Source organism: Leuciscus leuciscus (assembly GCF_965113295.1).
Source record: "Leuciscus leuciscus genome assembly, chromosome: 13".
Lineage (NCBI taxonomy): Eukaryota > Metazoa > Chordata > Actinopteri > Cypriniformes > Leuciscidae > Leuciscus > Leuciscus leuciscus.
Genome location: NC_138737.1, coordinates 25,606,334 through 25,618,826, shown reverse-complemented (window position 1 = coordinate 25,618,826; position 12,493 = coordinate 25,606,334).

Genomic DNA, 12,493 nt, shown 5'->3' with positions numbered 1-12,493 from the left:
TCCTGTGTTCATAAGTGCTTCTCTTTGGGGTAGTTTTAATGAGGAAGTGAACTACAGGCAAGACTCAACCTCTTTTCTATGGAATTTCCTTTGTCAGTGTAACCAATATTGTAAACCCTTATACCTCTCCCATCAACGTTTAAGTGAAAACATCTTGAAGCAACATTTGGACACTATTTTGCATCCTTCTCTGCTGCCAGTTTTCATTCCCTTGCCCTCTTGACTGAATAACAGTTGATATCTACTCTAACTTTTGCATCTTTCTTTTCGACCACAGTAGAAAGTGCTATCAAGTTGGGGTAAATATATGCTGACTGACTCCCCTGATTTTTTCAAACTAATTGTTCATTAGTGTAGGCCTTTCCTTTCAAAACACTAGAGGGTGCTGTTTACCTAGAAGCTTGGTCTGCCACTCTCTGTTTTTGTATTTAGTGTAGGTCTTTGCTTCATACCTCTTCCTCCATCTTGTAACTTTTAAGTGCTAATGACTTGGAGCAACATTTGGACACTATTTTGCATCCTCCTCTGCAGCCATTTTTGCACTCTCCCTCTTGTCTAAAAAAATCAGTTGATATCTACTCTAACTTTAGCACCTTTCTTTTCAACCAAAGTAGAAAGTGCTATCAAGTTGGGGTAAATATTTGCTGACTGACTCCCCTGTGCCCATGGTTTTTTTTTTACAATTCAGGTCCCTTACATTTACAGAGCCCCTTTAGATGACTACAAAGGGAAGCATTCCTGATACTATATAACAAAAAGTGCTTCTCTTTTAGTGCAATCATGTTGCCGTGTAAACACTAGATGGTGCTGGTGTACCTAGAGGTTTGGTCTGCCCCTTCCTGTTTATGTATTTAGTGTAGGCCTTTCCTTTAAAAATGACTTGACCTCTTTTCTAAATTCAGGGGCAATAAAGTTCATCATTGTTGTATTTGCATGAAGTGCTTTTAAATGTGTGAAAAGTCCACCCATGCTGAAAAATGCTGAGTCGTTCCAAAGATGTTATATCTGCAATCAAAACTTGATGGGCTTTACAGAAAGGCAGAGTGTCAACGACCACGGCAAAGCCAAGGGGGCATGGACACACTTATATTGGGTGCTGGTGAACCACATGGCTCAGACCAGCTCTTCCTAAAAGCAGGCAACATTCTCCACGTGTCTCTGACTGCAAAGGATCTCGTCCAGTCCTACCGAGTTCCAGGCTAGAAATTGGACAAGATTTTCAGCTGCTACTACTGTCACCCTCGGTACCCTCACCATGGCACTAACTTGTCTGTTGTATTTGGTAAGTGCTATTTGTTGGGGTAGTTTCAAGTGATCAGTGCTTCAAGAGACAGTTGCCTTCAAGAACTACAGACTGCGTTCTCCATGCGATGCTCATTTAATCACAGAGTTCAACACATTAAGATTACTTCAAATGGGAGCATTGATTGGTCCTGTGTTCATAAGTGCTTCTCTTTGGGGTAGTTTTAATGAGGAAGTGAACTACAGGCAAGACTCAACCTCTTTTCTATGGAATTTCCTTTGTCAGTGTAACCAATATTGTAAACCCTTATACCTCTCCCATCAACGTTTAAGTGAAAACATCTTGAAGCAACATTTGGACACTATTTTGCATCCTTCTCTGCTGCCAGTTTTCATTCCCTTGCCCTCTTGACTGAATAACAGTTGATATCTACTCTAACTTTTGCATCTTTCTTTTCGACCACAGTAGAAAGTGCTATCAAGTTGGGGTAAATATATGCTGACTGACTCCCCTGATTTTTTCAAACTAATTGTTCATTAGTGTAGGCCTTTCCTTTCAAAACACTAGAGGGTGCTGTTTACCTAGAAGCTTGGTCTGCCACTCTCTGTTTTTGTATTTAGTGTAGGTCTTTGCTTCATACCTCTTCCTCCATCTTGTAACTTTTAAGTGCTAATGACTTGGAGCAACATTTGGACACTATTTTGCATCCTCCTCTGCAGCCATTTTTGCACTCTCCCTCTTGTCTAAAAAAATCAGTTGATATCTACTCTAACTTTAGCACCTTTCTTTTCAACCAAAGTAGAAAGTGCTATCAAGTTGGGGTAAATATTTGCTGACTGACTCCCCTGTGCCCATGTTTTTTTTTTTACAATTCAGGTCCCTTACATTTACAGAGCCCCTTTAGATGACTACAAAGGGAAGCATTCCTGATACTATATAACAAAAAGTGCTTCTCTTTTAGTGCAATCATGTTGCCGTGTAAACACTAGATGGTGCTGGTGTACCTAGAGGTTTGGTCTGCCCCTTCCTGTTTATGTATTTAGTGTAGGCCTTTCCTTTAAAAATGACTTGACCTCTTTTCTAAATTCAGGGGCAATAAAGTTCATCATTGTTGTATTTGCATGAAGTGCTTTTAAATGTGTGAAAAGTCCACCCATGCTGAAAAATGCTGAGTCGTTCCAAAGATGTTATATCTGCAATCAAAACTTGATGGGCTTTACAGAAAGGCAGAGTGTCAACGACCACGGCAAAGCCAAGGGAGCATGGACACACTTATATTGGGTGCTGGTGAACCACATGGCTCAGACCAGCTCTTCCTAAAAGCAGGCAACATTCTCCACGTGTCTCTGACTGCAAAGGATCTCGTCCAGTCCTACCGAGTTCCAGGCTAGAAATTGGACAAGATTTTCAGCTGCTACTACTGTCACCCTCGGTACCCTCACCATGGCACTAACTTGTCTGTTGTATTTGGTAAGTGCTATTTGTTGGGGTAGTTTCAAGTGATCAGTGCTTCAAGAGACAGTTGCCTTCAAGAACTACAGACTGCGTTCTCCATGCGATGCTCATTTAATCACAGAGTTCAACACATTAAGATTACTTCAAATGGGAGCATTGATTGGTCCTGTGTTCATAAGTGCTTCTCTTTGGGGTAGTTTTAATGAGGAAGTGAACTACAGGCAAGACTCAACCTCTTTTCTATGGAATTTCCTTTGTCAGTGTAACCAATATTGTAAACCCTTACACCTCTCCCATCAACGTTTAAGTGAAAACATCTTAAAGCAACATTTGGACACTATTTTGCATCCTTCTCTGCTGCCAGTTTTCATTCCCTTGCCCTCTTGACTGAATAACAGTTGATATCTACTCTAACTTTTGCATCTTTCTTTTCGACCACAGTAGTAAGGGAAACTAGGTAGTTCGTGGGAATTTGCCCATTCATTTAAGTTGCCATTGTCGGCCTAGGCACTCCGATGTCCGCGTGCTCGAAATGGACGACACGAGCTGCTTAACCTAATGGTGAGTTGGACGTTTTCTAAAATCGCATATAAAGTGGCCCAAATTACCATAAATTAACATAGGCCCTGTGTGGACGCCTCTGGGGGTGCCAGCGCACTACGGGGAGGTCCACCAAGTGCTTTTGGGGTCCGCCAACGACCTACTCTTCACCGTAGTCCTCCTCAGTGCCACGGAGTCCCTATTTGGACCCCTAACCACCTATTCTCTTCTTCATTGCCACAAAGTGCCTATGGGGTCCCCTGACCACCTAAACTTCACCATAGTCTTCCTCATTGTCCACGAAGCGCCTATTTTGACCCCTAACCACCTATCCTCTTCTTCATTGCCACGAAGTGCCTATGGGGTCCCCTGACCACCTAAACTTCACCATAGTCTTCCTCATTGTCCACGAAGCGCCTATTTTGACCCCTAACCACCTATCCTCTTCTTCATTGCCACGAAGTGCCTATGGGGTCCCCTGACCACCTAAACTTCACCATAGTCTTCCTCATTGTCCACGAAGCGCCTATTTTGACCCCTAACCACCTATCCTCTTCTTCACTGCCACGAAGTGCCTATGGGGTCCCCTGACCACCTAAACTTCACCATAGTCTTCCTCATTGTCCACGAAGCGCCTATTTTGACCCCTAACCACCTATCCTCTTCTTCACTGCCACAAAGTGCCTATGGGGTCCCCTGACCACCTAACCTTCACCATAGTCTTCCTCATAGTCCAAAAAGGGCCTATTTTGACCCCTAACCACCAAGTGTTTTTTTGTGAGTGTGTGTAGACGTTCCCCTCTCTGTATGTTTGTGGGGGCCGTGTGACGCAGCTTTCTATGAAGTTTCGGGCCCCTAGCACCTCCAGGGGCCGAACGAGGTCCGGTGTGGTCCGATCGCCCCGAAATCGACGTATGCGTCCCGTCACGGGCCCCTGGGACGGGTTCTAGAGTTCCGTGTCCCTCGGACCTTTTTTCGAGCTAATTGGCCACCAACAGCCCTATGGAATAAGTTGCAGGTGGGACGTCAAACAAACAGGGGCCAAAAGGGGTCAAAAGGTCGCAGCGACCCCAAATTCGACACGGTGCTAGTCCAGGGGCCCCCGGTTCTAGATCATGGGTCGCGGGGTTCTAGATCGGTTCTAAGTGTGTGTTTCAGCACAACGGTTTGAAGGAAACGCCCGATCGGCCCGAAACTGACATATGCGTCCCGCCACGGGCCCCTGGGACGGGTTCTAGAGTTCCGTGTCCCTCGGACCTTTTTTCGCGCTAATTGTCCACCAACAGCCCAATGGAATAAGTTGCACGTGGGACGTCACTTAAACAGGGACCAAAAGGGGTCAAAAGGTCGCAGCGACCCCAAATTCGACACGGTGCTAGTCCAGGGGCCCCCGGTTCTAGATCATGGGTCGCGGGGTTCTAGATCGGTTCTAAGTATATAGAACCTTAGAACCGATCAAGGTATATCAGTCTATGAGTTATCTATGAGTGCAAGTGGCCTGTGAGAGAAACTTGAACAAGGGTTGCATAAAAATGAGCCCTGAGTTCTAGAGACTCGTCCTCCTGATATGTTGTTCGGGGGCCCGAGGACTACCGGCACGCAGTGTTTGGGGCCCGTGGGACCTCCGGGGGCCGAACAGGGGCCACTGACACTTGCAACTTATCCCATTCATTTTCATAGGTGTTTGGTGGACGGTGTGACAGAAAGGTCCGATCGGCCCGAAAATGACATATGCGTCCCGTCACGGGCCCCTGGGACGGGTTCTAGAGTTCCGTGTCCCTCTGACCTTTTTTCGCGCTAATTGGCCACCAACAGCCCTATGGAATAAGTTGCACGTGGGACGACACATAAACAGGGGCCTAAAGGGGTCGAAAGTTCGCGGCGACCCCAAATTCGACACGGTGCTAGTCCAGGGGCCCCCGGTTCTAGATCACGGGTCGCGGGGTTCTAGATCGGTTCTAAGTGTGTGTTTCAGCACAACGGTTTGAAGGAAACGCCCGATCGTCCCGAAACTGACATATGCGTCCCGTCACGGGCCCCTGGGACGGGTTCTAGAGTTCCGTGTCCCCGTCCGCTCGTTTGGCCGAAAAAAGACCCCCTTGACCAGGAAGCGCCTGTGAAGTTTGAACTGAATAAGTTGCACGTGGGAGGGCGGAAACACAGGGGTCGAAAGGTCGCAGCGCCTCCAAATTCGCCACCCTGGTAGTCGAGGGGCCCCCGGTTCTAGATCCCGGATCGCAGGGTTCTAGATCGGTTCCAAGTGTGTCTTTTTGCAGTGCGAAATTCTCCTCCCTTTGGTTCACTCTGACCATATGTCTGTCTGTGTTAGCAAGAGGGACTCCATTAATTGGACCATGTGCTTCGTGAAAGGTGGACAGAAAGGTCCGATCGGCCCGAAATCGACGTATGCGTCCCGTCACGGGCCCCTGGGACGGGTTCTAGAGTTCCGTGTCCCTCGGACCTTTTTTCGCGCTAATTGGCCACCAACAGCCCTATGGAATAAGTTGCACGTGGGACGACACATAAACAGGGGCCAAAAGGGGTCGAAAGGTCGCAGCGACCCCAAATTCGACACGGTGCTAGTCCAGGGGCCCCCGGTTCTAGATCACGGGTCGCGGGGTTCTAGATCGGTTCTAAGTGTGTGTTTCAGCACAACGGTTTGAAGGAAACGCCCGATCGTCCCGAAACTGACATATGCGTCCCTTCACGGGCCCCGGGGACGGGTTCTAGAGTTCCGTGTCCCCGTCCGCTCGTTTGGCCGAAAAAAGACCCCCTTGACCAGGAAGCGCCTGTGAAGTTTGAACTGAATAAGTTGCACGTGGGAGGGCGGAAACACAGGGGTCGAAAGGTCGCAGCGCCTCCAAATTCGCCACCCTGGTAGTCGAGGGGCCCCCGGTTCTAGATCCCGGATCGCAGGGTTCTAGATCGGTTCCAAGTGTGTCTTTTTGCAGTGCGAAATTCTCCTCCCTTTGGTTCACTCTGACCATATGTCTGTCTGTGTTAGCAAGAGGGACTCCATTAATTGGACCATGTGCTTCGTGAAAGGTGGACAGAAAGGTCCGATCGGCCCGAAATCGACGTATGCGTCCCGTCACGGGCCCCTGGGACGGGTTCTAGAGTTCCGTGTCCCTCGGACCTTTTTTCGCGCTAATTGGCCACCAACAGCCCTATGGAATAAGTTGCACGTGGGACGTCACATAAACAGGGGCCAAAAGGGGTCGAAAGGTCGCGGCGACCCCAAATTCGACACGGTGCTAGTCCAGGGGCCCCCGGTTCTAGATCACGGGTCGCGGGGTTCTAGATCGGTTCTAAGTGTGTGTTTCGGCAAAACGGTTTGAAAGAAACGCCCGATCGGCCCGAAATCGACGTACGCGTCCCGTCACGGGCCCCTGGGACGGGTTCTAGAGTTCCGTGTCCCTCGGACCTTTTTTCGCGCTAATTGGCCACCAACAGCCCCATGGAATAAGTTGCACGTGGGACGTCGAATAAACAGTCGCCCATAGGGGTCAAAAGGTCGCAGCGACCCCAAATTCGACACGGTGGAAGCCCAGGGGCCCCCGGTTCTAGATCATGGGTCGCGGGGTTCTAGATCGGTTCTAAGTATATATAGAACCTTAGAACCGATCAAGGTATATCAGTCTATGAGTTATCTATGAGTGCAAGTGGCCTGTGAGAGAAACTTGAACAAGGGTTGCATAAAATTTTGCCCTGAGTTCTAGAGACTCGTCCTCCTGATATGTTGTTCGGGGGCCCGAGAACTACCGGCACGCAGTGTTTGGGGCCCGTGGGACCTCCGGGGGCCGAACAGGGGCCACTGACACTTGCAACTTATCCCATTCATTTTCATAGGTGTTTGGTGGACGGTGTGACAGAAAGGTCCGATCGGCCCGAAATTGACATATGCGTCCCGTCACGGGCCCCTGGGACGGGTTCTAGAGTTCCGTGTCCCTCGGACCTTTTTTCGCGCTAATTGGCCACCAACAGCCCAATGGAATAAGTTGCACGTGGGACGACACATAAACAGGGGCCAAAAGGGGTCGAAAGGTCGCAGCGACCCCAAATTCGACACGGTGCTAGTCCAGGGGCCCCCGGTTCTAGATCACGGGTCGCGGGGTTCTAGATCGGTTCTAAGTGTGTGTTTTGGCAAAACGGTTTGAAGGAAACGCCCGATCGTCCCGAAACTGACATATGCGTCCCTTCACGGGCCCCGGGGACGGGTTCTAGAGTTCCGTGTCCCCGTCCGCTCGTTTGGCCGAAAAAAGACCCCCTTGACCAGGAAGCGCCTGTGAAGTTTGAACTGAATAAGTTGCACGTGGGAGGGCGGAAACACAGGGGTCGAAAGGTCGCAGCGCCTCCAAATTCGCCACCCTGGTAGTCGAGGGGCCCCCGGTTCTAGATCCCGGATCGCAGGGTTCTAGATCGGTTCCAAGTGTGTCTTTTTGCAGTGCGAAATTCTCCTCCCTTTGGTTCACTCTGACCATATGTCTGTCTGTGTGTGCAAGAGGGCCTGCATTAATTGGACCATGTGCTTCGTGAAAGGTGGACAGAAAGGTCCGATCGGCCCGAAATCGACGTATGCGTCCCGTCACGGGCCCCTGGGACGGGTTCTAGAGTTCTGTGTCCCTCGGACCTTTTTTCGCGCTAATTGGCCACCAACAGCCCTATGGAATAAGTTGCACGTGGGACGTCACATAAACAGGGGCCAAAAGGGGTCGAAAGGTCGCAGCGACCCCAAATTCGACACGGTGCTAGTCCAGGGGCCCCCGGTTCTAGATCCTGGATTTGGTGGTTCTAGATCGGTTCTAAGTGTGTGTTTCGGCAAAACGGTTTGAAAGAAACGCCCGATCGGCCCGAAATCGACGTATGCGTCCCGTCACGGGCCCCTGGGACGGGTTCTAGAGTTCCGTGTCCCTCTGACCTTTTTTCGCGCTAATTGGCCACCAACAGCCCCATGGAATAAGTTGCACGTGGGACGTCAAATAAACAGTCGCCCATAGGGGTCAAAAGGTCGCAGGACCTCGAAATTCGTCACGGACGACCGCCACGGGCCCCCGAGTCGGGCCCCAGAGTTTCGTGGCTCTAGGTGCTTCCTGAGCCTAGAGGGCCCTCTAATCCTAACTGCTGAATTAACCCTAGCAGACACATGTTCCCATAGAGATCAATGGGAGACAGAGAGGTGCATAAAAAATAGCAAAAAATAAACCGGGCGCGTCTCGACCTGGCCCGCTCGGTATGTCGCAGAGGGCCACGTGACGCAACTTTTTGCCGAGTTTGGGGCCCCTCGGACCCCCGGGGGCCGCGCGGGAGCCACTGACACGTGCCACTTATCCCATTCATTTTCATAGGCGTTTGGTGAACATCCCACCTGTAACTTATTCAACAGGGTTCCTTTAAGCTGCCCGTGGACCTGTCATTTTAAGGCTAATTATGCATAATTATGAACTGTAAAGAGCCCCAACATGTTAGATTGTCTTCCCTGTGCACTGTACTGCATGTTTTAAGTAATAAAACATTAATAATCATGAATTATGACCCATTGATGCATTGACCACGGACAGCCTAAAGAGGTCCCGTCGAATAAGTTACAGGTGGGCAATTCCTATGATTTTACTGGGTGTGCCCACCTGTAACTTATTCAACAGGGTTCCTGTAAGCTGTCCGTGGACATGCCATTTTAAGGCTAATTATGCATAATTATGAACTGTAAAGAGCCCCAACACGTTGCGTTGTCTTCCCTGTGCACTGTACTCTATGATTTAAGCAACAACTCATATCTTTCCAAAAACTCACCTGTATCTTTCCGAAAACTCACCCGTATCTTTCCCAAAAACTCAACCGTATCTTTCCAAAAACTCACCCGTCCATATCTCGGCGCCTGGTGGCTATGATTTATGTAATAAAACATTAATAATCATGAATTATGACCTGTTAATGCATTGACCACGGACAGCTTACAGGAACCCTGTCAAATAAGTTGCAGGTGGGATGCTGTTTTTGACTTAGACATTTTCGGCCCTGTAAGGTGAATCCCTGTAAGGAATTGGGGATTTCAGCATATGTGCTGAAGTCCCACCTGCAACTTATTTGACGGGGTCCCTGTAAGCTCTCCATGGACATGTCATTTTAAGGCTAACGATGCACAATTATGAACTGTAAAGTACCCCAACATGTTGGATTGTCTTTCCTGTGCACTGTGCTGCATGTTTTAAGTAATAAGACATTAATAATCATGAAATATGACCTATTAATGCAACGACCACGGACAGCTTACAGAGACCCTATCAAATAAGTTGCAGGTGGGATGCTGTTTTTGACTTAGACATTTTCGGCCGGTGAATCCCTGTAAGGAATTGGGGATTTCAGCATATGTGCTGAAGTCCCACCTGCAACTTATTTGACGGGGTCCCTGTAAGCTCTCCATGGACATGTTATTTTAAGGCTAACGATGCACAATTATGAACTGTAAAGTACCCCAACATGTTGGATTGTCTTCCCTGTGCACTGTGCTGCATGTTTTAAGTAATAAGACATTAATAATCAGGAAATATGACCTATTAATGCAACGACCACGGCCAGCTTACAGAGACCCTATCAAATAAGTTGCAGGTGGGATGCTGTTTTTGACTTAGACATTTTCGGCCGGTGAATCCCTGTAAGGAATTGGGGATTTCAGCATATGTGCTGAAGTCCCACCTGCAACTTATTTGACGGGGTCCCTGTAAGCTCTCCATGGACATGTCATTTTAAGGCTAACGATGCACAATTATGAACTGTAAAGTACCCCAACATGTCAGATTGTCTTCCCTGTGCACTGTACTGCATGTTTTAAGTAATAAAACATTAATAATCATATATTATGACCTGTTAATGCATTGACCACGGACAGCCTAAAGAGGTCCCGTCAAATAAGTTACAGCTGGGCAATTCCTATGATTTTACAGGAAGTGCCCACCTGTAACTTATTCGACAGGGTTCCTGTAAGCTGTCCGTGGACATGCCATTTTAAGGCTAATTATGCATAATTATGAACTGTAAAGAGCCCCAACATGTTGGATTGTCTTTCCTGTGCACTGTACATTATGTTTAAAGTCATAAAATATTTATGAGTATGAATTGTGACCTGTTAATGCATTGACCACGGACAGCCTAAAGAGGTCCCATCAAATAAGTTACAGGTGGGCCCTTACTGTGCCCACCTGTAACTTATTTGACAGGGTTCCTGTAAGCTGTCCGTGGACAGCATAATTATGAACTGTGAAGTACACCGGTCAAAATCAGCATCCCACCTGTAACTTAATAAGTTACTCACTGGCCTTCAGCACATATGCTGAAATCCCCAATTCTTTACAGGGATTCACCCGCTGAAAATGTCTAAGTCAAAAACAGCATCCCACCTGTAACCTATTTGACAGAGCCCCTATAGGCTGTCTGTGGGACAGTCGAATTTTATGCAAATTATGCATAATTAATGGCTGTAACATGTTGGATTGTCTTCCCTGTGCACTGTACTCTATGATTTAAGTAATAAAACATTAATAAGTATGAAATATGACCTATTAATGCATTGACCACGGACAGCTTACAGAGACCCTGTCAGATAAGTTACAGGTGGGATGCTGTTTTATATTTTGATGCCAAGATTGATTAAAAATTAAGAAAATTGATTAAATATCAATTTTATGTTCATCTTTGGGCCCCCCTGAGCAATTTGCAGCCTTCAGAACCCAGAAATTCCACTGTCCACGAACAGCCTAAATTTTTGAATGGGATAGATTGTACGTGGAACGTCCAGATCTCAGCCTCTGGACAGAATTTGGAGATGAAACCTGCGCTCCTGCGCTCGTCTGGACGTGCCCAGACAGCGCTGTGAATTTCAGGGAGTTTGGAGAAACTTGAAAATCTGACTGAAAAATTCTCCAAGGGATACCCCTTTGAGTTTTTTGGGGTCGAATTTTCAAGTTTCTCCAATCTCTTTGAAATTCACACCATGGACAGGGCGTGTCCAGATGAGCACAGGAGTGCAGGTTTCATCTCCAAATTCTGTCCAGAGGCTGAGATCTGGACGTCCCACGTACAATCTATCCCATTCAAAAATTTAGGCTGTTCGTGGACAGTGGAATTTGGAGGTTCTGAAGGCTGCAAATCGCTCAGGGGGGCCCAGAGATTAACATAAAATTGATATTTAATCATTTTTATGCAATCTTTTCCATAATGACATCAAAATATAAAAAGGATCCCACCTGTAACCTATATGACAGGGTCCCTGTAAGCTGTCCGTGGACATGTCCATTTAAGGCTAATTATGCATAATTATGAACTGTAAAGTACCCCAACATGTTGCATTGTCTTCCCTGTGCACTGTACTGCATGTTTTAAGTAATAAAACATTAATAATCATAAATTATGACCTGTTAATGCATTGACCACGGACAGCCTAAAGAGGTCCCGTCAAATAAGTTACAGGTGGGACCTTCCTGTGCCCACCTGCAACTTATTTGACAGGGTCCCTGTATGCACTCCATGGACATGTCATTTTAAGGCTAATAATGCATAATTATGAACTGTAAAGTACCCCAACATGTTGGATTGTCTGGCCTGTGCACTTTACTGCATAATTTAAGTAATAAAACATTTATAATGATGAAATATGACCTAATAATGCATTGACCACCGACAGCTTACAGAGACCCTGTCAAATAAGTTGCAATTGGGCACAGGAAGGGCCCACCTGTAACTTATTTGACAGGGTCCGCGGACAGCTTGCAGGGACCCTGTCATATAAGTTACAGTTGGGCCCTTCCTGTGCCCACTTGCAACTTATATGACAGGGTCCCTGTAAGCTCTCCGTGGACATATCAAATAAGTTACAGGTGGGCCCTTCCTGTGCCCACCTGTAACTTATTCGACTGGGTTACTGTAAGCTGTCTGTGGACATGCCATTTAAATGCTAACTATGCACAATTATGAACTTTAAAGTACCCCAACATGTCTGTTTGTCTTCCCTGTGCACTCTACATTACGTTTAAAGTAATAAAACATTTACAACCCTGAATTATGACCTATTAATACATTGACCACGGACAGCCTAAAGAGGTCCCGTCAAATAAGTTACAGGTGGGACCTTCCTGTGCCCACCTGTAACTTATTTGACAGGGCCCCTATAAGCTGTCAGTGGACATAGGTGTTATAACAAATTAATTACACATGGTTTGATTACACGTTCAGATCAATTAACCCTTTAACCAGTTTGAACCA